Source organism: Meriones unguiculatus, chromosome 8 (assembly GCF_030254825.1).
Source record: "Meriones unguiculatus strain TT.TT164.6M chromosome 8, Bangor_MerUng_6.1, whole genome shotgun sequence".
NCBI classification, from domain to species: Eukaryota; Metazoa; Chordata; class Mammalia; order Rodentia; family Muridae; genus Meriones; species Meriones unguiculatus.
This window is the reverse complement of record NC_083356.1, coordinates 117,176,507-117,202,330: the sequence shown is the minus strand read 5'-3', so window position 1 is coordinate 117,202,330 and position 25,824 is coordinate 117,176,507. Positions and strand designations below refer to the sequence as shown.

General features: G+C 43.7%; 1 long non-coding RNA gene across 1 annotated transcript; it reads right to left on the bottom strand.

The window, feature by feature from the left end:
• Positions 1–3,749: 3,749 nt before the first annotated feature.
• Positions 3,750–25,556, bottom strand: LOC132656064 (uncharacterized). The gene is made up of 3 exons (XR_009594012.1): positions 25,439–25,556; positions 24,946–25,018; positions 3,750–3,889 (listed from the first exon to the last, which is right to left on the bottom strand). It is a non-coding gene; the product is annotated as an uncharacterized LOC132656064 (long non-coding RNA).
• Between the last annotated feature and the right edge of the window lie 268 nt (positions 25,557–25,824).

Sequence of the window (25,824 nt, the reverse complement as noted above, 5' to 3'; positions counted from 1 at the left end):
AGCCCTGCCTATAGTCTTTAAGCATGGGGACTTTTAGGTTAGTCTTTAAAGACTGAATTTACTTGTAGCGTAATGACTTTAATAGAGCAGATATGAAGTACGTGGATTTACTAACTGACTAATTAGAAAATGAAACTGAAAAATCACTCATCTCCACTGTCATTCAAACTGGAGATCACTGTGGTCATTTTATCCTCCTAGGGAAAAACAAGGAAACTGAAGGAACAAATGAATTCATTTCAGAAATGATTAATTCCAGCAATAAAATATTCCTGAGTAGTGGACTTGGATCCATGGGACTTGGACAAAGTAGGGCCTTCTGCACAGACTGTGCATTCCTCTGCCCTGTGAACATTAAAGCAGATTAGAAACAACAGCAGTCAAGAAGTTGGCCTAGTTCATCTCGTGTCTGGACTGCTTGATACACCGGCTAGTTTAACACCAGAAAAAGGGGCCTTCTGTGCATCCCTTGGAGACGGTCTTCTGCCTGTGAACATTTACTCAATATTAGGATGACATTAGGATGTCATGCCAGCAACCTTAGCTGGCACAATTTCCTGTGATACAGGCTATGTCTACCAGGCCCCTCGTAGAAAGTGTGCCCGCGTGCTCCTTGAGCTCTGGAGATAGTGAACACATCCTTGCTATCCTGTGCTCCAGTTAGAAAATCTGACAGGTTCCCCAAAGGAGGACTACCTCTCTCTTCCTTTCCCCATCTCTCCCTACACACTAGTGGAATTTTGTCTGACTTAAAGCCTACAGAGAAATATGGCAACTGTGCCTCTGAAAGGCAATCTCTAGGTTTTTACAATCCTCCCCCAGTCAAGAAACACTTCCTAGCCTCCACCCTTCAGCCTTGATTCCTTCCATTCTCTTTTGCTTACGCTTTTTTTTTTTTTTAATGCTCTTGTGGAAATCCCTTTTCACCCTACCCACCCACGCCCTGGAAAAAAAAAAAAAACCGTTTAACCTTTTCAGCAGCCTTCCTCACTAGGATTGTAAGCAACCAAGGAATATGTACACAAACCCTAATTTTCTCAGTGCCCACTCCCTGAGTCAGGTCTATTGAGCACCTAATTGTACCAAGACCTAGGCACAAGTAAAGCAGTGAATGAAAACGAGAAGAAAATGAGCCTGTTAAAACGAAGGTGACTAAGGCCTGGTTTTGCATGCAGAGCTTCTGGGTTACCTGAGCAGAACATAAAATTACTCCCTCAGGGAACCTTCCCATGGCTTGTCAAGTCCAAAGGAGAAGCTCGCATTTGGGAGAATGTTATCTTCAAATACAAAACTCCAGTTTGTGCTACTTGATGCTTGTATAGATCATTTTCCAAGAAAATAAAAGTGATTTATACATGTTTTCTCAGTATCTACACATCTCCTTGCTGGCCAAGAACCCTGCTTCCCTTCACACACACATCAGCCTTTTATCGACTTCAAAGGGAGCTTGTTGCACAAAGGGGGAGACCCACAGGGCTGGAATGGGCACGCACTGCCATTAATCTCTGAGCACTTCTCAGAGCGAGGGAGGCAGGAAGTGCTGTTATGGCCCTTTAAAAACAAAGGAATCGGACATAAAGGTTAATCAACTTTGCCAGAGTCAAAATGGTTCCTAGGAGTCGCTTCAGCTCTGAAGTCGGAGTCAGAATCTGAATACTAGACCCCCAACCCTTATCCTCGGTACAGCCTCAAACAGTTGACTTAACCTCCTGTGCTTCTCTTTGTAAGTGGGGAATTTTGAAAAATGCAACAATTGTGTAGCATTGTTATGACTGAGTCGACACACACAAAATATTAACATACTGCTTATCACATAAAAGTTATCCGTATATATACACATATATGCATATAGAGCATATTTGTTCCTACCCTCCCACAGAAATAGAGATTCAGTTCATAGCCAACCCAACACACGAAGCCTCAAAGATAGGTCCCATACCTAAGCTCACAGTGAATTAGGAGCCATGGAACCAGCTCGGCGCTGGGAGGGATTCCCCTCCACCCCTCTTCTTGTAATGTCCTTCTTTTTATGACCCCGAGTATCCAGATCTAAAATTCGGTTCAGCTGAGATGACCCATTTCCTAAGCTGTGTTTCTTCTTGTTTTATCACAGGGTCACAAAGATGACATAAGGCCCGAGAAGGTTCATTTTACCCTAGGAAGATTATCCAGCCACTTCCAGAGAGATGATGCATACAGGTCTGGAGGGAGAAAAGAACGTCTCATTCTTACGGCTGCAAAACAATGTCTAGACTTAAATCAAGTTGTCAGGTCATTCTTCAGTTCCAGTTAGTTTCACGTGGGAGGTGTTACTATACAATCAAGATTACCAGCTTTGCTTCGAAAGAACCCACGCACAAAGCAAAACTGGGTAGGATCAGGCTCAATGTGCAAAACCTGGCTTCCTACCCCAAGCAGGTGCGTCATCATTTCAGAATCCGTATTGTAAAGCATGTTGACAATAACAGAAGCAAGAATAATCAAAAACCCCCAAAGTGTTCCCCACACACTCCACCACCCAGCGAGCCGTTGGTTACCTTCCATTAACTAGAGACTTCGGCAAAATTCTAAATTCCACTTCCAGTCAGATCATCCACCTGTCCCTTTAACATGACTGCCTGGGCACTGTGTCTCCTGAGCTTGATGACCAAAGACCACAGATCAAACTTACCTGTGTCACACTGACGGTGAATTCAGGTGACCTGCCCAGAGTCGCATGTAGTTTTAGTACACCATTCATGTGTCTGCTAACTTAATACTATTTAAGCAATATTGTCCATCAGCACTACTACATAAGATGCCTGAAGACACGGGCTCCATTCATAGATGTTTTGTGCAGCAATGGCATTACACATGTAAATGATATTATTTATGTATTAAACTTGTTCAGAATATAGACAAGGTCTTTGAAATCTGTGTTTTAACCTGGAAATACACCCTTGTCTAGGAACTGCCTGCCTGACCCTCTAGCGAGAGCCTCCAGCAGCTGAGTTTCACAGCATCAACTACCAAAGGAGGATGGCACAGCCAGTCTTCTCTCCTGAGAACCTGGTGTCTACCCTGGTGAATTTGCAAACAGTACAAAGGGAACTGGAAACCCGGTCAGAGGAACTGGATGTTTTTGTCAGGGTCACACTACTTTGTCCAGAAAATCAACCTGTCTTCCTGCAGAAAACAATGGCCTTGTTGATGGAGGCCTGCTGAGATCACAGGAGGAAGGCCTGATGTCAGCAGTCTACGTAAGGCCCTGGGATCTGGGGGGGCTGCCCCATGCTCAGGTGGAGGGACGGTGCTGCCAGGGAGGTCTGGAAGGCCGCTCTTTAGCCCCTCTGACCCCACCCTGATGCTACCTTCTGAAATATCTGGTGTCAACAGCTCTCACTCTCCAGACATTTGTTTGGCAATTTTCAGAACTTGACACCTTGTTACCAGCTATCATCCATCCCTGTCAAACAGATCTCCTGAGCTGACTTCTACTGTGGAGACTTTCTGTCTTTAGGTCAACATCTGCCAGTCTTCTCACTCCCACTTTGTCCCAGTCCGTCTCAGATGGAATTTCTAGAGTGGAGGAGTAAGAGCCTGCTGTGTGGTTCTCTCTGTGGAGAGACTAATTCATTTAGCATGTCTTCTAACCCATCAATGTTGTTTTTAATACAGATTTTAACAAAGTGTCAGGATTTTCTTAATTTTTAATTCCATTGTGCATCGATACTACATTTTCTTTACCTGTTTATCTGTTGACAGACACTTCTGTAGTTTCCAGACCTTGAATAGAGATTCAACAAATACAAGCATGAGCGTGAAGGAGCGGGAGCAGAGAACTGAAGACGGAGCTCAGCGTCTTCAGTTCTAGACCTGCCTGTACACGGCCCTGGTTTTGACCCTTAGGCTATGAAAAGACAAAAAATAAAAAATGATCAAGGTGGTAAGCGTGAGACCAGGATCGACGTACACTGCAATCCTGTCCTCGGTAGATGGAGACCGGGGAACCACATGCTCCGTGCCAGTCTGGAGTGCAGAATGAGACCATCTCAGAAGAGCAAAACCCAAACAAAAATGAAAAGGGAAAGGAGGTAAGCTAGAACCCCGAGGCGGAATACAGAGGAAGAAAGCTTTTAACTACATCGCAATCCCCCTGCCTCACTCCACCAAAAAGCCAGGGCTGAGACCCTTAGACACTCTCGGGAGCAGGCAACTGCGCCCTGAGGTCACTGGGGCCAACGCTTGTCCCAGCAAGCCTCCAGCGGTGTGCACTCCTGCGCCAGGTTTCATTCAAATCCCTGCTGTTTCCAACAGGGAGGAAACTGTCAAAAAAAGAAAAAACATGTTTAGCGACTTAGTCAACAAAGAAATATGAGCTCTATAGCGATTCAACTCCGCTCCCGTATCTTTTCCAGCCACACGAAACACAGACTGATGTTTAGGATAATAGTCCTGACAGAAAAGATCCACAACCACCAAAGAAACACTTCCTTACGCGCAGACACCTCAGTTAGCAGAATCTCAGCCTCTAAGCAGCTCTGTTCCACTTGGTCCTGATAACAACATGGAGGAGGGAATTGCCTTGTGAGATAGAGATAATCAGATCCAAATGAAGCCATCTTCAGATATAGGTCATCTAACAGCACATTTATTTGGCAAAAATTTTTAGACAAATTTGCCTTTCTTTTGGGTTTCACAAAAATAAAAATAAACTAAAACATTCATGAAAAAAATAACTACCTAATGTGGTTTGAGGATGCATTCTTGAGATAACCCATTTCTTTTATTTAACTCTTTTAAAATTATTGAGATAAAAGGTTGAAAAAATGATAGCTATGGGGTTCTTTCTTATATTCTCCTGGGCTCAGATATAAATTGAATGAAATACTAAATCTATAAATTAGGTGTGGGGGTCCTCTTGAAACATTTGTGCCCCTTAACTATTTGCAAATCAGCACAGCTAAATCGGAGGAAGGTAGGAGGAGACACTCCCCATTTTACGTGAATGAGCTGAAGCACAGACATTAAAATAGGAAGCAGGAATGTCAAAGCTACAACTAACTCCTTCTGCTTCACCTCTTTCTTGTTTTTTCTACTTTGTCATATTATTTTTCTATCTTCTCATCTCTGAACTTGCTATTAAAGTTAAGGTGAGTTGCTCTGACGTTCTATGCTAATAAATAAATCTTTTCATAAATTAAGACTAACACAAATATTTCTCTACCTGACTGGAAATGATGAGCTAGGTCACACAACACTGTTTATATACTTCACACACACACACACACACACACACACACCAGATGTCCTTCCTAGGATGTCTTTGTGAGAGGTTGCTTGTTGACTGACTTTTGATTGACAGATCCTTCTTGGTACTCAGTCATGGGTCCTCCATGGCCCAGCCATGTGGTCAGAGGATGCCGGATAGCTCTGAGAGAAGGGGTTGCCTCAGGAAAGGGCACATGTGCAAGGGGCCGCTGTTTTCCTTCTCTCTCAGGACATCCAGGTGCCATGACTAAATTTCCTGTGTGTTGGGCCCTGGAAGAGTTCACTGACCCCAGCCAGGAGGTGGGAGTGGAAACAGGCTTTTTGTTTCAAACCTTCTTTCTCTACCCATTTTAGCCAGGAAATCACAGCTCACTGCGTTGCCTTATAAATTTTACCTGTGGGATTTACAGCCATTTCTATGCTTCAGTTCAAACATTCTTTTAAGGCCAAACACAGTAATTTACAGGATTTGTGTCTCTAAACTGTCTTATAAATGGTTGTTCTCTAGTTCAAGGTGAACAACAGTCGGAGGCAGACTAGTATCAAAGAATACTGATGGCGATTCAATGTTATTACCTTTAAGGGTCCCCGGGGGTCAGGCAGGCTGGGTAACAGTCAACAGTCTGCAGGCTGGGTAACAGTCTGCAGGCTACAGGCTGGGTAACAGTCTACAGTCTACAGGCTGGGTAACAGTCTGCAGGCTACAGGCTGGGTAACAGTCAACAGTCTACAGGCTGGGTAACAGTCTGCAGGCTGGGTAACAGTCTGCAGGCTGGGTAACAGTCTGCAGGCTGGGTAACAGTCTGCAGGCTGGGTAACAGTCTACAGGCTGGGTAACAGTCTGCAGGCTGGGTAACAGTCTACAGGCTGGGTAACAGTCTACAGTCTACAGGCTGGGTAACAGTCTACAGTCTACAGGCTGGGTAACAGTCTACAGTCTACAGGCTGGGTAACAGTCTACAGTCTACAGGCTGGGTAACAGTCTACAGGCTGGGTAACAGTCTACAGTCTACAGGCTGGGTAACAGTCTACAGGCTGGGTAACAGTCTGCAGGCTGGGTAACAGTCTACAGTCTACAGGCTGGGTAACAGTCTACAGGCTGGGTAACAGTCTACAGGCTGGTTAACAGTCTGCAGGCTGGTTAACAGTCTGCAGGCTGGGTCATGGGTCTGTGCTGGAAAACCCTTTGCAAGCGAACTCTCCATCATGGGTTTAGAGCCTACCTTCATCATTGATAACCATGTTTGTTTGTTTTTCTCTCTCCTAGAGACGCCAAGATGGCACTGCTGCTAACCATACCTGCAGTTACCACAAGACAAGGAATGTAGTGCTCCCTGGCTTGCAAAGACTGATCTCTTGGACTGTGGCTTCAAATACTTGTTTAGATCCTGACACATCCAGCTGGCTCCCCATCAGTCCCCACAAGCATTATGAACAGTGTTGATGGTATTCCAGCTCCTCATTCTTATTTCACTGCTCTTTTACGCTCAAGACTTGCAGGGGTTTATTTAGATTTTCTGTCTGGGCATATTTATTCCACACCAGTCTGGAAATACTTCCACTGGGCTATAGTCTCTGATTGGACGTGAAATTTGATAACACAACAGTGTCGTTTTCTGCCTGTTCATCTGTCTCCCAAAGGACAGAAACACCTCTCTACTTCCCAGGTGTATGCTAAGTATTCCACAACATTCCCCTGGCTACAGGCACCAGGAAAAGTATGACTGGGTAGTAAAATAACATGAGGAATTCTAGACGGTTAAACTCATTTCAGGTGCTGGATTTAGCCCGAAAAAGTTAAGCTAGGTTTGTGTTTTGCCTCTGCTTTCTTTCATGTCCTTAAAGCCTGGAGATTATTTAGATAAAAGTAAAACACATAAGGCTTTGCCAAAGGCCTCTCTCTCTCATAATCTTGGTTGCAGACAGGAGTGCTTCTCCAGCGCCACGCTGGCGAGCTGCCGAGAGTTTACCAAATGTGCATGTGTCTGCCTTAGCAGCCAGACACCCATGGAAAATTAAAGGCGAGGCCAGGAAATGAAGTGCAAATGGAATTGAGATGTCTGCGTTCCTGGTGTTGTTCACGAGACAGAAGTCAGGCTACTACTGTGGGTAGCAAGAGCCTGTGTTAATGTAACAACTGCGAAGCTCTAGACAACCTTTCAGCTCCCCAAAGAAGGCTGCTGCATCCAGGTAGCTTTGGACCCCCGCGTTCATCAGTTATTCTGCTGGTTTCTATGGCGACATCCTCCTAGGTATTTGTAAGGTCATGAAGGGAAGAGCTAACCCTCTTACTCCTGGAATAACTAATGTGGTTCTGTTACTTGCTTGATGTAAATGGTCTCAAGTGACAGCAAACTGTACATATAGTCAATTACAACTGCTCAAAGGAAATGATTTGTTGTAACAGCCGCTGTTCAACCTCTGTGACATCAATGTTTCTATGGAAACAGTTGCCCATTGCACTGCTTTGAATTGAGTATTGATCAAACTAGGGCCGACACTATTTCAGAGACTTCCCACTTTACTGTGTGGCAATTTACGATAGGAACTCATAACATCACTGTATATTTCAAGCCCCAAGGAACCAATTTAGCAGACAGTTACAGTAGAATATTAACAGAGGTCAATAATGGAAGTCTGATTATAGCCCTAGAACAATTATTCAATGCTTTTGTTGTCTGCCCTTTCAACATTCCCGCAGCTATTACGGTTTTCAAATAATAATATTCATGCCTGGAGAAAGTGCTGTATTCATTCGTCTTCTATTTTAAACTTTATTTTTCATTGTTATGTTATCTATCGATAAAATTATTCAGCTATATTAACCAAGCTGTGACCCCTCAGAAGTAAATAACTATTGATCAAGGAGTAAAGATCTACTGGTGCCCAACACTGCTTTCCATTAATGATCCTATTGGCTCGGCTGATAAGACGATTCACTCTGAACCACAGAAGACACAAAAGCAAAGAAGAATTCTATGAAAAATAGGGGCTCAATTTCCAATCTCTACTGAAGATTGAATCCTCCAGAGCCTCAACTGAAGGCATAGTGAAAATTAAAGCAACACCCAGCAGAATTGTTCTGTAAGCCCTTCATTCTCTGTAATATGTCCATTATCTATGTATGTTTTTTTCAATCTTCTTTGTAAAAAGTCTTCATGATAACACTGTCTAATTTCTCCTCAAAGAAACAGGGTCAGACAAGTTTATATAGATAGTTGATAGATGGATACACAGATACGCTATAGATGATACATAGATGGTAATATATAGATAGGCAGACAGACAGACACACATATATGTGCACATATATATATATTATACATGTATCCATATATATGATGCTACATTGGAAAAAACCATATTTTACTAACATCGCTTATCTGAATGAAAATACACAACAATTATTCCTGCTCTTAGATTGATTTTTCAATAACTTCAGTCAACCAATGCTAGAAAATCATTTACTTCTTCCCCTTTGAGTCATGGGTCGAACAGTCTGCTGCAGTGACATTGACCATGGCATAGTTATGTCTTTGAGAGTGAGGCTGAAGTTATGAAACTTCAGAAAGCCCTTGGATAACATGGCCACATGCCTAATAAAGAGGATGTCTGTGAGTAAAACCTGTTTCAATGCACAAATAAGAGTTCTAAGTTTTTATTACAGTAATTGAAAATTAGGGCTTGGAGAATGAGTTCTGTCAGATAATAACAACAGAGTCATGCACTTTCTTGAAGAAGGCTTACTCATAAAAAAAAAAATAGTCTTGAGAATGAGGGGTTGATTTCTGGAATGCTTATTTGGATAGCTCAAAAGTGAATACAATTTGAAAAATCAGTCCAGGTAAAATCTAACCTGATTCTACCATATCTAGAACTTGTTATTCTTTTTTTTTTTTCTTTTTTTAGTCAACTAAGACTAAGTCTTTGTAGTAATGCAGTAATATAGCATCTTTGTAATGAAGTAAATGCATGAAGAAAATATTTATTGAGTGTCCCGTAAATGCTAGGTACAGCTCTGAACTCTGGAACACCGGCGGGCAAGGTCTTGGGCCTCATAGCACCACTCCAGCAGGCAGTTAGAGTAGATGCCGTGCTGAATAGGAAGTTCTGAGGAAGGACCAGGCCTGTGTCCCCACATCTGATGCTCCCTCCATTTCTCTTTCATCACTACCACTTTAGTAATGTGTTTATGCCCTGGCGTGCTAAACAATGTAAAACATGTTACAACATGAGGATGAAAGAAACTGGGACAGATGGAAACTAAAATAGGGAAATAGATAAGTCCAGGAATATAACCAAGTTAGTAAACACCGAGGCTTGCCCGAAGGCCCAGTATATGTTCTACAGGTAGACAGGCAGATAGCTGATTCTGAGTTCCTGGATAACCAAAACAAAGAAGAAAACAAACATAACCAGCCATGGGTCTCCAGCGCTGCGATATTAAAACACAGCAAAGCAGCACCACATTGAAAGCAGGTGCACAGAGGAAGCACTGATATTGACCAGAGAATCCCCAGGCTCCATGGAGTGACAGACATTATCTTCCAGAAACGTCTGCCTGGAAACGCATCATTGTGTTCCATAGGGCCTGAGTGTTACAGCTCTTCAGTGTAACTTAATAATCACAGTCTATAGAAGAAGTGAACACCTTCCCTAAAGTCTGGCCAGATGTTACTATCTCACTACTGTAAACCATAAAAATGCATAGAACTTTAGTACCCATGTGCCTATATCCGACCCGGAATGATGGACCCTCCATGTATGTCTTATAGATTTCTCTTGGGAAAGGCTTTTTGCTTAGATGAAGTTCCCATACTTTGAACTGTGTCATCTAATTGCATCTATCAATATTCATACATATGTGTATGTGTGCATATGTAGAATTTTAGCCCTATAAGTGAATATGAAAGAGCTTTGCACAAAATGACAGCACTGACTTTACTCTCTGCATCTCTAACTCCTTTGGCTCAGACCACTCCTGACTTATCCAAACCAGGTCACTTGTAGTTTAAAAAAGTAAAACAAACAAACAAAAACTGAAGGCAAGGGAAAGAAAGGCTATGGTGCATCAATCATTCCTGGGTTCAGCTATCTTAAAGTGATATTAATTAATTTAAAGGCGTAGTAAGTGGGATGAAACTGAGACACCTCTATCCTCCACCCAAGGCCCTAAGCTGATGTCAGATTTTATCCATTTGTAGTCAATGTAGGTGACTGTAAGGTGGCAAAGGTCAGTGGAGGAAGTCACAGAGGCCCCCTCAGGTTCCTTCCCATCTTGCAAGATGGTAACTTAGAAAGCCAAGAATGTAGGGCTGCGGTGGAGCTCAGGGGTGGAGCACTTACCTAAAAAAACAGGACTGTGGACAGTAAGGAAGTGAAAGCTGCAAAGCCACAAAGGGTGGTGTTCCAGGCACGTGTACAAGGGATAATCCCAAATAAGCCTCGAAGGGGAAACCCCAATAGAGAGCAGAAAGCTTGTCCTGACTAGAGGAATTGGCAGGTACCCCCAATCTGATATCCCCAATCTGTCTCAGGACAAGAAGAGTGTTAACTCCAAGTTGATAAGAAAAGGGAGAAGTCCTCAAAGCTGCCACAAAGCCAGTGAGGGATGGTGATGAGGTGGTGGAAGTGGGTGGTTAAACTTCATGGCGCCTAGATTGTCTCCCGCTGAAGGCACGTCACAGAAGCTGATGAGCTCAGGCACAGAAGCAGCAGCCTGTGAGCTACTCTAGCTGCTTCTAGCATAGCTCACGGGACCGTGCTAATGGTTCTTTCTGGATGCCACACCATGAGGGTGGGGCAAGAGAATGGCTTTCCTGAAACATTCTAGAGGTTCCTCTGTGTGCAAACACCAGAAATATCAACAAAAATTGCTCTCAGAAACCTGAAAACTCCCCAAACTGTCACTTATCTCAAGAGGAACTACGGAAACCCAGATACCAAGAAAAGGTGAGCTCCTAAGCACAGAAAGAGAAGATGGGCGTGACAGAGCAGCACAAACCTGATCAGAAAGCTGTGGCATCACAAATCCCTCTGAAGATCAAAGCTCTTTCTCAGCTCCAGGGCCATTCCCCATCTCTTTTTCCCTAACAAATAGACTTTATGAAGTTATGAGTTTCTTACAAAGTCCTGAATTGGTTGTTTAACCAATTGATACACACACACACACACACACTGCTCTCCTAACTTTACATTCCCTTTATAAAAAAATAATCTACTGAGTCCAGCTAGTGTTGTCTGAATAAGATGCATGGGTAGGGGGCCATCCGCTTGTACGTGGTCAACCTACCAGGGCCCACACCCCTAAAGATACTGTCTACTTGCTTTCTATTTATTTTGCCTTTATTCCTTCTTTGTACAGAAGAAGCAAACACTGGATTTTAGAAATTGGAAGACTTTGGGCCTCCACATATTCACAATATATAAAGAATTAGGAACTGCGTAGAAAATTGCAGACTCAAAACCAGGTAAAGAAATGCGGTTTGTGGTGACTGGGGCTGGGGTCGAAGAAATGGTGAACTATGTAGAGAGCAGCTGCCCCTGCAACAGTGGTTCTCAACCTTCCTGATGCTGCTGTAAGACCTGGGGAGCTCAGGAGTTCAATCGCGCCCTTCCCAGAAACTCCCCCAGACCAAGACTGGTTGCAAAAGCAAGAGGTTTATTAAGCATTGTACAACAGGGTCACCCCTGCCGGTCAGCAAAGAGTGGCACTGGGAGACAAAGGCCTTTAGGTTTTTAAAAGAAAAATTGTGGGAAATTTGAAGTTGCAGTTTTGGCAATTTAGGATTGGATGAGGAAGCTATAAAGTAAGATAATTGGTTAGTTTTAGGTGCTCAAGCTTGGCCAGTCCTGCCAAGTGTGGATGCAGCTGCAATTTAAGGTGGGGGTGGTTAGCTCATCCTTGAAGATTAGGGGCTGTGGACTTTTGGCTGCAGGTCAAAAGCTACTCAGAAGAAGTCTGGGTTCATTGCTAAGAAATGCTATCTCAAAGACAGGAGTTTTTCTTTTTGCTGAGTGAAGGTCATTGCTTACTTGCCTTTTTTTCTATCTGTCCTCATAGATAGGGTCACATTTTTTCATTCTCTGGAAAGGTACTAAGAGGCTTTAGCTTAACCTGAACCTAAAACTCAAAACTATAGGCTTTAGAAGACATACAGGTTACAAAGTTAGTCTAACCCTTTCACTGCGACCCTCTAATGCTGTGACGACCACCAAACATGGGACTATTTCGTTGCTACTTCATAACTATACTTTTGCTACTGTTATGAATTGCACTGTAAAATGTATGATATGCAGGATATCTTCTGTGTAACCTCCAAAGAGGTCATGACCCACAGGTTGAGAGCTGCTTCCCTGGAATGACCTGACAGAGGAGCTCAGCCTTAGCAGCAGCCCAGACTCCTCTGGGGAACTTTTGAAATTCCTGCTGTCCTGGTCCCACCTGAGAACAACTTCTACAGTTGTGTGATACAGGGCAGCCAAAATTAAGAACCACAGAGACATGTGCTTGTATGGGTGTGTGCTTAATTTCTACTTTGAGACAGCTCATATTTTAAACCTTTCTTCCTAAAGATGCTCTTGCTGCCACAGCAGCTGCTGGAGAGCTGATAAAGGACCCCTTACTGAGGGAAGCAGAGACAACCGAAAGGATGCTGTGAGGAACCATCATGCTGAAGATTATTCTAGGCACAGGGGTGGCCCAGCTCTGCTACCAAGTGGCCATGACCAAATGGGAAGAAACCGTTTCAGAACTGTCGAATTCTAAAGGTCTCCGCTCTGAAAACCGGTCTGTGCCGCTTCAGACCAGCCCTGCGGTCCTGGTGCTGCCACCTAGAGGATGCTATCGAATCTCAGCAACAACTGTAAACTTAGGTTAATCTCTGTTCCAAACTGCTTCATGAGAATAGCAATGCAAATACCTGTTAAATGCTTGTAAATAATTTGCCTATTAATTGTAAGAGATAAGTTCAGTATTGAAGCAAGAGTTAAAGGAATTAAACACCTGAGACAAGCAAGTGATTACTCTCTCACATTGGCATTAGTTATTTAGCCTCTTCTTCACTTCCTCTAGTCCTGACATCACTTCCTGCCTCGAAGATAAGTCCATTTAAACTCTGTATTGGCTCCAGTATCCTTAGAACTCAAGAGTGTCAGAACCACATGGGGACTCAGAGACTGGTTCAGCCTTCTCACCCCTGGCTCCGCAATCCATACACTACCCTTCTGAAATCCCGGGGGCATTTTGGCTAGGCCTTACTCTGCAACAGCAGAGAATGTTTCCTCCTCTCTGGGCTTTGTGTGAGATGACTGGTCCAAAATTTCACAGGGGCTTTTTTTTTTTTTTTTTTTTTTGGTCTTCATTTATTCTTTTATTCTCAAGGTGTTTGCCTATTTCTGGGGTTGGAATATATCCAAGTAACAGATGTTATACTATTCCTGGCAGTCGTGGCTGTTCTCATCTTATGGACCTATTACCAAGGCCACCTGCTTCCTCTTCTTATGGTGAGCCACTGTAACCCTGGACTTCTGTCCCTGTTTTGAGGTTTGGAATCATGGGTTTGTTTTCACCAATGAGATGTGTGTGTATTCTCATCGCTGATGCGCTTTGAGTTAGTTTTCCTACAGGACAAAAAAAATAGCTCAAACCAGCAGACACAGCAATAGAGAAGAAGGCAATTGCATGACATGAGTCAGCATTAGCTAGTGCCCAGCGTGGGACGTCCAGGTGGCATGCCTAAGAGAAGCCTGTGACCTGAAGATTCTTACATAGGCAAGTTCCCACTACAGCACACCAGCTGCTGGTCACACACAGTCAGATGAAACTCTGAGGAGGCCATTTTTGCTGAGTCCAAAACTTTGAGATTTTGTGTGTTCTGTCTCCAATACTTTTGCCCCCTGAACATTTGACCACCTTCAAAGAATGCCCGAGCCTCTGTGAATAGTTCTCAACTGAAGAACTGCTTAGGGAATATCCTGGAAATTCAAAGTGGGGAGCACTCTTTAAAACCATTTTAAACAAAATTTCATTGAACGTGGTACTATGTTATAGAACGATATTTTCATACATGTGAGCACTGTACACTGCGTATAGCTCCCTCTGCCTCCCTATCCTCCTCTTCCCAGTTCTGAGCCTACATTTCATGTCATGTATGCATATATAAGTTTTTATTCATGTCTTTAAAATTAAGGAACTTCAAATGGGAGAAAACATTCAATATTTGTCATCCTAAGACTAAGTCAAATTGCACAAACATCTCTTGCTGCATCTGTCTTCTTGAAAACAGCATAGCCGCCTCCTCTTCATCCCTGAAAACACTCCACTGGATAGGTAAACCAGATGTTTTTATCCACTACTCTGAAGCCAGACTCCTAAGCTGATTCTACTACTTGGCTCTCGTGACTAACAATACAGTAAACAATGATGTACAAACACCTGTGACATGAGGACTCAGAGTCCTCAAGGAGTAAACAGGACCCAGTGGTATATCTGGGTCACGTGGTAGATCCATTATTAGGTTGTTTTAAGAAACCTTAAAATGAAATGCATTTTAATTGTTGCCATCAAGAATGAGAGATATGCTGGCATGCAGGCAACAGGGGACAGGGATGCCCGATACCCTGCCAACCTCGAGCCAGCTCCGTTCAGTGAAGACCTGCCCCTCATCGATCAGGATGGCCCCTGGAATTCAGTCGACTGTAAAGACAAAAAGCACACTGCAGCCACCTTAGCCTCTGACCTGCCTCCACTTACACACCACCACAACTTAAGTGTTGCACATTTCCAGGACCTATTAAATCTTTAGGAAAGTAAACTACGGTGAAAATGTCAGGATTCTGAGTTTTGTTTTGTTTAGAACTTGCTTTAAAAATACAAGTTGCTGGCAGATGTTGATCCTTTTGAACATGGCAAGGCCACTCTGGGCCATGAGTCACCAATGTGATACATCTCTCTGGCCTAAATTCTAAGGTCCTGAATCTCTGAACATTCTCCATGTCTGAAAGCAGCTGATGACTTCATCATTGATTCTGGGATCATTTTCGAGCCTTTACATGTTGAATATTATCATAATCCAACTATTTTTCACCTAACACTCATTCAGAATACAGTTAAGGCATTATCTGAAGGATGTATAAATTTTCATTTTCTATAAAGGAAACCTTATTAAAATTCTGGGTTTTAAAATGGTGTAGATGGGTGACTGGCATTATGAAGACATCTTCCAGTGCCTTGTAATAGACTGTTGAACCCTGTGCGGTAAGGAAGGCAAGCCTGAGGCAGCGTCCCACTGCTGTGTCGCTACAAAATATTCTAGTTTCTGAATTTAAAAAAAAAAAAAATCCTTGAGCTTTGGTACTTTCAGTATAAGCCCATAAAGATAAAGGATATCCTTTTGTTTGAGTAATTCTTACTTTCCAATCAGACCGTGACAAGGGGACTGTTGAATTCACTTGTGTAAACTCCCGGCAATTTTCATACCCCCATCGTCACCCCAGCTATGGGCTGCCTAGGTCTCCAGATAAAAGAAGTAGAGCATGAGGTTCTCAGTCCCTTAGTATGTGAAGAAGAACTCCTCTGAACAGAGAAGAATGGCTTCCGTGACTTCACTCAGTGTGCTATGGTAAGAAAACCATTACTGGATCTTTGAGCTCTGCGTTGCTGTCTCCACCTCATTCCATATGAGAGCATGCTGCAAACAGGCTGTGTACCTGAACCCCTGAGCTTGTAAACTTGAATTAACAGTCCCTGACCTCATAATTAGCAGTGAATGACAAATGAGGGTACTTGGCACTCAGCAAGTGCTATGACTGTTTTACAGAGAAACTATCTGAGCTGTTGCTGGCTGTTCAGGGAGACCTGGAATAAGATTGCACCTTGAGACCCCACCGTCCCAGAAGCCACCTGCAAGAACCAACCCCAGTGAGGTTATAGAGGAGATAGTGCCTTCATCCCCATTGTCTGGGTGAGAAAACCAAGCAGCCACATTAACTGGTAATACGTTAGAACAAGATGGAAAGGGGGGCTTCTAATGACCACTGGTCCTGTGTTTATGTCTACTTTGTAACCCCCTGCCAAGCACAGCAAGGCAACCACTGAAGATTAGCCTTAACCACAGCATAGTAACAAATCTCTAGTGCTGGAGAGAAACTCAGAGATGTTCCTGCCTGCTTTGGGATGTGTTTGCTGGCAAAGGCCATCAGAGACATCTTTTTAAATGTGTGTATGTTGGTGTGTGTCTGTGGAGATCAGAAGAGGACATTAGATTTCCTGGGGCTAGAGTTACAGGCAGTTCCCATGTGAATGCTGGGAACTGAACTTGGGTCCTCTGGAAAAACAAGAACTCTTAACCTCTAAACCAAGTCTCCAACACTTTCTAAAGAAGTTTTAAGTGGGATACATAATCCCCAGATGTTGGGAGAAATTACTTTACAGTGTTGAATTTTGGTTCAAAGGAAAAAGCAGGATGTACCGGTGACAAAAGGGATAGTGGCTGCATCCTCCCCCAGGTCTTATAGTACCATTAGCCATAAATTACCAAGTTCTGGGCTATGTTGCAAGTTCCCCCAAGACTGAGAATACAGCTCAGCTGATAACGTACTTGCTTATCACGCACAGGAGGTCTGCATCAACCTGATACAGCAGTGAGCACCAATGTTCCCTCTGGGGATATGAAAGCAGAAAGACCAAAAGCTCATGCCCATCTTCAGTTATATAGAAACCTTGGGCTGTATGAAATCTTATTTAAACAAAAACACAGTTCCCTGAAATTGAATTCATCCTAGATAAGGTTTAAAAGATTTCTGGTTAACAAGAGCAAGAATCTTGCTGGCTTTGATTAGTCAAAGTTTGGCACAGCCAGGGAAGGAATGAGGACGGGGAAAGAACCCACAGCCTTAGGCTGCAGAAATACCTCGTGTGGTGCCCCAGCTCAGTGCTCCCACACTTGACGTCCCTGAAGAACTGGAAAAGCAAGAGACTGTGGGCAAGGGTTGAGCCGCTCTGCATGCATACACGGTAGGGAGAGAGATTGGGAGTGAGGGACAAGGATAAGACTCCAGGGACAGATCAGGGCCTTGTCTCAAAAGCTGAGGTATGGAGAAGGAAGCACCCATGCTTTATTTCCATTCATCATTTCCCCACAGAACCTCACTACTTCCTATGTGCCAACCTCAAATTCCAGACATCACGAACATAGGATTACACATGTACCATGAGGGGTTGCACATGCAATCTTCAGGGGTGCACATCAGATTCACACGGGCAAGACAGGAAGCACCAAAGACACGACATAATTCACTTGACAGTGCGTTTATTATACCGTCCGAAGCACGCACAGCATGTGTGCCTGATACCGGATGTGTGGTGATCAACCTCGATCGTCAACAAGCAGACACAATGCTAGGCGTGCCTAAGGGAAGACCCTCCCTCAGAGTAGGCAGCCCCTTCCAATGGGTGGCTCAGAGATAGAGGGCTGTGGGGGGAAAGCACCTGGCCTGCCTTGCTGGGTATGCCTGCTCCTTAGGCTCTTGCTCTCTGCTGCAGACACAAGACTCCAGCTTCTTTGGCCTTGTCACATGGACTGACTATCACAGACAATCCAGGAACCTTCCAAGCCTTCAATACCAGCTGAGGTGTCCAGTCCCATGAGCAGAGCAGCCACAGAGCTGCCTAACAAGGTATTTCTGTACAGAATAGTGCAGAATTATACGCACAGCACAGTATGCATATGTAATATGTATGCTCAGATTAAAAACTTTAGTCTCCGCTTAGGCCTGACCTGTGAGGAACAGACAGGAGCACTCCACGGCCAAACCCTCACACTGCTCTCCGCTTCTCCTTCACTGGGCTTCAGATCTTCTCATTAGAAAACTGACTGCCCGTGGTGCAGCGCTGAGTTTCCTGTTATTTATTTGGTTCTCAAACACAAAAGCACAAACCCAGGCCCAGGGATGGCACTATAAACTCCCTTTAATACAAAGATAAAGCTTGATATATCCATAAGGCCACAAAGAAAGGCCCCCAAGTCTGACTTAGCTATTCCCACAAGCTCTCTGCAGAAGTCAGAGGTAAGAAAAGCTGTATTTCCCAGTGTGGACACAGCGAACACCTTTATTACTGAAAGAGGATGTTTTTATTTGCACTGCATCGTGCCCATAAATTCCATCCACTCAGCAAGTCAAATTATTGCTGGCCTCCAAAATACATTAAGTTTGGGTTTAAATCAGTCACTTTTAAAGATATACAGCAGCCCACTTCCTGGCCATATTTGTAATATATTCACGGCTCAAATGTTCTTTAAAATGCATGGTTTGTGGAGTTGTCTTACTTCAGTCAGCCATGGGAAGATATAAGGAAGATAAGCTCTCGTTTGCAGTTTCTTTGTGTGTGACTGTTCATGATCCCTACCGACGAGGCTAATGGCTGACAGATGCTTTCGGGCTATGAAGAGAAAGAGCCCTTTGATTCCAAGTCAAATTAGGATTGGTGAGACCACAGTAAACAACGAGAAAAAAATAGGACCCTGAGCAGTTTATGTTAGAATTTGGTGGCAGCAGACAGGCTTTCCCAGATAACGGCAGGAAGCAAAAAGTCAAGGAATTATTTCAGATGCCTAATGGCATATGGCAGGCTTAAGATGCAGCTAATGAAGATACTCGGGATTTCTTCCCCTCACTTTCTCTCCCTATTTTACAAAGCTACATATCTGAGTTCTTCATCATTTGTCATTCAAGGGGTTTCAGCACAATGCAGAGATTTGGGGAATGTATAACAACTAGGTCAATTATCATGTAAGTGGCTGAGAAAAGATGCTGGGAGATGAAGCCAGGTTTCCTTCAGTGGGTAAAAAGCGCGGCTTTCTCTGAACTCCCCTTCACCAAGCTGCTCTGATAAGGAGGCACCTGCAGTGTGTCAAGGATGTACACAGCAGTCACCAAGAAAGAGGCTACACAGCCTTCCACAAAGCCAAAGCACCGCCTTTAAAGTAATATATACACCATTCACATCTTCCCAGAAATCAAGTCCATGATTTTCCTTTGCCAGGCTACCTAGGAGGCGCTTTCCCATCTATGCATATAAACACACCGTAATAAATCTGTAACCAATATTAAGGTATGAATTTCACATAATTCAGGGCCACTTGATACCTAGAATACTTTATGTTCCATGATAATCATAGTATTTCTACATAGATCTAAAGACAGATATATTTAATCTCAAGACATAACAATATAAAAAGCAATTACTACTTTGGGCACTCACATGCGGAGGACCTTAATGAACACCCAATGATCAGAATTTCCTCTATCCTCCTATCAGCCTGATGACAAACGCTAGTTCCTTTTGGTTGCTGAGAAAACCAAGAACTGCAGCTTTACCCTCCCCAGAGTTTCTCTGCTCATTCCTCACTTCTTTTGTGTGTGTGTGCGCACAGGGGTGCAGGGGGAGGGATTTTTTAATTACGTGTATGTGTCTGCATTTGGGTAACGTGCAACTGAGCACTGATGTAGGCAGAAGCCAGAGGTATCAGCTGTTTGACACCGGAGTTACAAGCTGTTGTGAGCTGCCGGATGTGCGTGTTAGGAGCAGAACCCAGGGCCTGTGCAAGAGCAGTAAGTGCTTTTAGCTGCTGAGCCATCTCTCCAGCCCATCTGTTGATTCCTGCTCACTGCATCACCACTCAGTGCCTGGAGACATTTCTACTGAGGCAGTGTCTATCAACTCGGCTAGCTGCTGAGTTTTTAGGAAGATTATGATGTTGCCATGTTGGCAGTGTAAAGTTGGCCATGGTTACAGTATTTACACCATGGGAATAACCTAGAGCTATAACCTGGAACTTATCTAGCTACCTATGTATCTATCTATTTACTGAGAGAAAATGAGGACAGATTTTTAAACATTGACCAACGTGCTACTATGAAGCTAGGGGGAAAAAATGTCTCAGCAGCTAAGAGCACTTGTTGCTCTTCCAGAGGACCAGAGTCCAGCTCCCAGCACCCACACAGTGTCTCACAACCATCTGTAACTCCAGTTCCAGAGGACCTGGCCTCCATGGGCAGCATACACACATGGCACATAGACATACATGCAGGCATAACACCCATCCACATAAGATTAAAATAAAAATTACCATATGCTGCTGTGAAGGACAAACATTTCTGAGTGTCACAGAATTATCCAATCCTTTCTTCCCCTCTAAATTATCTCCAAAACATACCCTGTGACAAGTCTGCAACAGGATAGACAAAATCTCCTGGCACACGATGCCACAGTGGATGTGGATGTCTCTAACACTGTCTGGGCCTCTGGGGCCCTGTCTGGCTTGATTCTGTCCTTCTCCACTTGTAGCAACAATTATGAAATTTCTGTTTTCTTAAACACACACACACACACACAGAAACATTGTAAGAATGTGTTTTCCTGTGTGGGGCTGGGGGACCGCTTCAGACTGTCCTCAACAGCTGACTGATTTGCCTCGTGCTCTAGCAGAGATGTGGCTTTGCCAGCTGCAGCTAGTATCTGGGATTACGTGGCGTTTGCAATTCTGGGGACTTTCCAGAGGATACATAAATGCTAGAGCTCCTGATAGGTGAGGCAGGTGGTTGCTGGTCATTCGGAGGTTGGCTGCAATTTGTTAGTAGTCGTGCTCAAAGATGAAATAAGAAGAAATTAGATTCAAGTATCTTCTCTCTCTCTCTCTCTCTCTCTCTCTCTTCCCCTTAATCCTTCTTTCTCTCTTATTTAGTGATAGAGGATAAAACTAGGTGTGTGTGGGGGGGAGAATGGATGGGAAAAATAAGAACCCACAAAGTTGTAAAAAACAAGCTATACTCAGACTTTCCTGTGTGCCCAAGGTGAGAAGCAGGAAAATTTGAAACTTTTTCTTTTTGTTTTGTTTTGTTTGTTTTTTTGAGATGGGGTTTCTCTGTGTAGCCTTGGCAGTCCTGGACTCTCTTTGTAACCAGGCTAGCCTCAAACTCACAGAGATCTGCCTGCCTCTGCATCTCTGAGTGCTAGGATTAAAGACATGTGCCACCACATGCGGTATTTTTTAAAAGTTTATAGCCCAGACTGGCCTTGAACTCGTGATCCTCCTGCCTCTGCCTCCTTCAGCAAATCCCACTGGCATGCACCACCATAACTGGCAAATCGAAACATTTAATAATCATTCTGATTTAAGAGAGAGAGAGAGAGAGAGAGAGAGAGAGTCTACAAGCCAAATTCAGTTCACATATCTCAAAATTGATAACCTTAGACTAAGGTAGCAATAAGCCCTTGAAGTCTTTGATTTTACACCAGATAAATCCAAAGTAATAAAGTAAAGCCAAAGGAAAGGAGGTATATCCTGAAAACAGAGGCTGTCCCTTTATAACCACAACCGCATTGCCACTGGGGAGTGTCATGTTCAATATCTATCTGCATTTTTACATGTAGTGTGTGTGTGTGTGTGTGTGTGTGTGTGTGTGTTGGATATCTCAAGATAACTTGCGGGGGTCCTGTCCTCATGTGTATTCTCTCATACATGTGTTGGAGATCACAAGAAAACTTTCAGGAGTCCCTTCTTCTCCTTTTACTATGCAGGTTCCAGGGGCTGAAGTCAAGTTGTCAGTGTTGGCACCAAGTGCCTTTACCCACTGAGCCTTCTCACTGGTCCAATATATTTTACTATTATACGATTAACATTTATTGAGTGTTAATAGTGAGCTTATACATAGCACAGAGACCATTACTGTACCTGGATTCCTGGCAGATTGTAGGCACAGCATGTTTTTGATATCTTGGATGGCACCAAGCTCCCTATAATTTCCCAATGAAGTCAGTTGCTACTAATTTCCCGAACATCTGTTCATCAATTTCATTAAATGGCTAATGAATCCAGACATGTAAGGTTCATAAAGATATTTATATCTGACATTAACAAAATGGCACCCCTGCTTTGTTCCTCTACGTGACACCCTTAAGACAACCAGGTCTTTGTCGCTGCCTAGAACCTGAGAAATATCACTACCTTCATTTTCCTTCCATGGGACCCAGACTCTAAGCGGCTAGTGAATAAAGGACAGAGCATGGTAGATGGAAGCCAGCCAGGGTTCAGTCTAAAGGGGAAGATATCCGGAGCCCACAAGAAAAAGAAATTACATTGAAGTGTGAGGAAACATTCAAGGGCAGATTTTTGTGTGGATGGAGTTGCCGTATTTTTTGTGTAAACATCAAACATGACTGCTGAATTTGTGGTTTGTGCTTCACCTTTCAGGAAACAGCTCTCTGTCCTCCAAAACAGCATCACTTTGTTTCCCATAGCAAGGAATTATGGGGGTGAGGCAGGGAGTTAGAGGGACAGCTAAAACTAAGGGACATTTGAGGTGACATTGAAACACAGTACAGCAGAAGCTTCCTAGAATATATACATATATGAAGGTGATCTAAATGATTCACAAAATAATGGGAGACAGAGCCCCAGCTGGACATCTCTTGTCACCAAATGAGCCCTCCAGTTCTGGGAATGGGTTACATCTGATTGAGTTATTGGCCTCTATGGGAACCCCAAACAACCCAGACTATTGCCAATTTTGTTGGTTGTTCTCTGCGAACAAAACCCTATGGCTGAAAACAACACCTACACAACTCACAGAACATGGAGAAGTCTAGCTGATGCCTACATAGAGCCTTCACCACTACTGATTAATATTCATGCTACTGGAAGGTACTCTGATATCACAGGTTAAAGGTCTATCTATCCACAATGGTGTCTTGCCTGCAAGACATACTAATGCAATAATGGCTGAAAGCCTGTAGGACTAGCCAACCAATATCTGGTTGGACTCAAAGCCCACTCCATGAAGACGGAACCCATCCTGACACTGCTCCTGTGGCCAAGATCCTGAGATTAGATAGCCTGGTCCCTAGAAGAAAAATACTACCACTCTACCTAAAGAACACAGTGATGAAATGACTCCTAACATTTTTCTATATCCATTGATCAGTGTCTCACTCTGCCAAGTCAGAGAAGCTTCCTCCTGCAGTAGATCATAACTAATGCGAAGACCCACAATGGGACAATATGCAGAGAATGAGAGACCATGGAAGCCTCAGTCCTACATGGGATGTCTCCATCAATTCCCTCTCCTTGGGGCTCCTGGAACCCTGATGAAGAGGAAGTGGAAAGGTTTCAAGAGCCAGAGGAGATGGAGGACACCAAGGAAGCAAGACCTTCTAAACACAGCAGGACTGATGCTCGTGTAAACTCACACGAGCAGCATACACAGAGCCTGCATAGGTGTTAGCCTGATTGGTGTGAATATGTGTGTCCCTGTGTCTATATGTGTTTCTTGAGCTTTTTCTTTGGCTCTCTTTCTTCTATCTGTTTTTATCAAACTTTGTATTCATTATTGTTATTAGTAGTAGCAGTAGCCTTTTATTTTAGATGACTGTTTGTATCCTAATAAAAAAGAGAATGAAAGATTGTGGATTTGAGTGGATGGGGAACTGGGGAAAATCTGGGAGGAGCTGGGGGAGGAAAAGCCATAATCAGAATATATTGTATTAAAATTTTTCTTTTCTATTAAAAACACTAAAATAAAACTTCTTTAGTAAATTGAAAAAAATAATAAATCTGTCCATGCTCTTAGCATGTTTGACACCAGGAGCCAACCCTAACATAAACTGTGGACACTGACTGAGGGTAATGTGTCCAGGCAGGCTCAATGACAGTAACAGTAACAGCAACCCTGGGAGAAGATTGTGTGTGGGCAATGCGGTACCTTCTTATCAATTTTGCTGTGAACCTAAAACTATTGCTTTAAAAAAAAAAAATCAATGAATTAAATCCTGTTTAAAAACGTGCATTCTACTAAAACAACAACAATTCCCAACAAATATAAACTGGAGGTTCACCAAAAGTCACATGCTGGGTCTGGGCCAAGTCCGCTATTGAAAAAATTAATCATTACAACATTCTGTTCTTAAATGTTAGAATATTTCTAGAGACAACTGGGAAGATGCAATTGGACATGAGCTGTGAGTTCAGAGTTAAGCACTTAAATCTGATCCTTGTCAGCAGGAAACCTTGAATGGATTCTCAGACCCTCTGTTTTTCTCAGGCAGAGAGAGAGCACGGGGTATGGAGTCAACTTCCTGCCTCTCCTAGCCCTGAGGCTTTAAGGCCTTTTCTGCTGGGCAGGAAAGCATGAGGCTGGCAGTTGATGCTCATCCACGTAACTTTTTAACCTGAAGCTTAGAATCAATGTCCCGTGTTCAATTTGCACCATCTGAGGGAAGGACTTCTGAATCACAGGCCTAGCAAAACAATCAGCCAGCTTCATGTCCTCCCCTCTTCCCGCTGGAAATAAAACGGAGTAAGTTTGGTCAGGAAACCTGGGACCTCAGAGAATCCAGACCTCTGAACCGTCGCTCCCGGGACTAGCTGAGGAGCCGTGTATTGCTATTGGCATTTGCAATTGCGAAAAGAGATGAAATACCCATGAGGCTTCATGCAGGCCTCTGAAGAGGCGGGGCCTGTTAAAGAGCTATATTTACCCCTGCCCAGTTCAGAAGAGCTCGGGGCAGGAGGATCATTCCTGGAGAGACGTAAACGAACGTCTAGTCACCCTAGATAGGGCCCAAACTGCAGGCCGAAGAAACACTGCTCCCCTAGTCAAGTTGAGTGAAGCAGGGTGTGTACGGAAGTTACTTACCGGAAGAGGGAGGGTGGATAGGACTGGGAGGAGCTGAGGTAGGGGCCTACATCCAGGATGCAAAATGAATACACTGTAATAAAAAATTTTAAAAAATGAATAAATAAATAAAAATCAACGCAGTCTCCAGCATCAGGCGTGCAGTGTGGACAGTCTAACTCACTGCCTAGCCTGCTAAGCACCACGCTTTCGAAGTGTGTTCTCCAGCCCAAGCTGCGGACTCAGAGAACGAAGAAGGCCTTCCCCAGAGAAAGGGGAAGTAGCGGGGTGCTCCGCATTCCCTTCTCCGGCCCTGCCTCCACCCCACAGTCCTCAGAACGGCCTCCCTCTCGAGCCCTTCACTGCGTGCCTCGCTCTCTGAACTCTCGCACCGTCCCGCCCACCCCTCACTTTCTGACCCGGAACTGCTCTGCGGTGCTTTTTTTTTCTGACCTCAAGTGATCGCTCAGACACACCACCACTTCTGCCCGTTACGTGTTGCAGAGTTTCTTACCCTCGTTTGATTATAAATCTCTCCGGAGCCGCTGCCCTGTCTTGACTTTGCCTAGGAGTGCTGCTGACTTGTTCCTAGTGGACTTTGAGCTTCGGCTTCTTCTTTCATAGAATATAACAGCCGTATCGTTTACTTTATTTGCCTGTTTTGAGGCTTTTGAGCCGTATCGTTTACTTTATTTGCCTGTTTTGAGACTTTGCCTAGGAGTGCTGCTGACTTGTTCCTAGTGGACTTTGAGCTTCGGCTTCTTCTTTCATAGAATATAACAGCCGTATCGTTTACTTTATTTGCCTGTTTTGAGGCAAAAAAAAAAAAAAAAAAAAAAAAAAAAAAAAATGGGGTTGTGGAGAGTAAATTATGTCTGATTTAATAAATATTACATAACA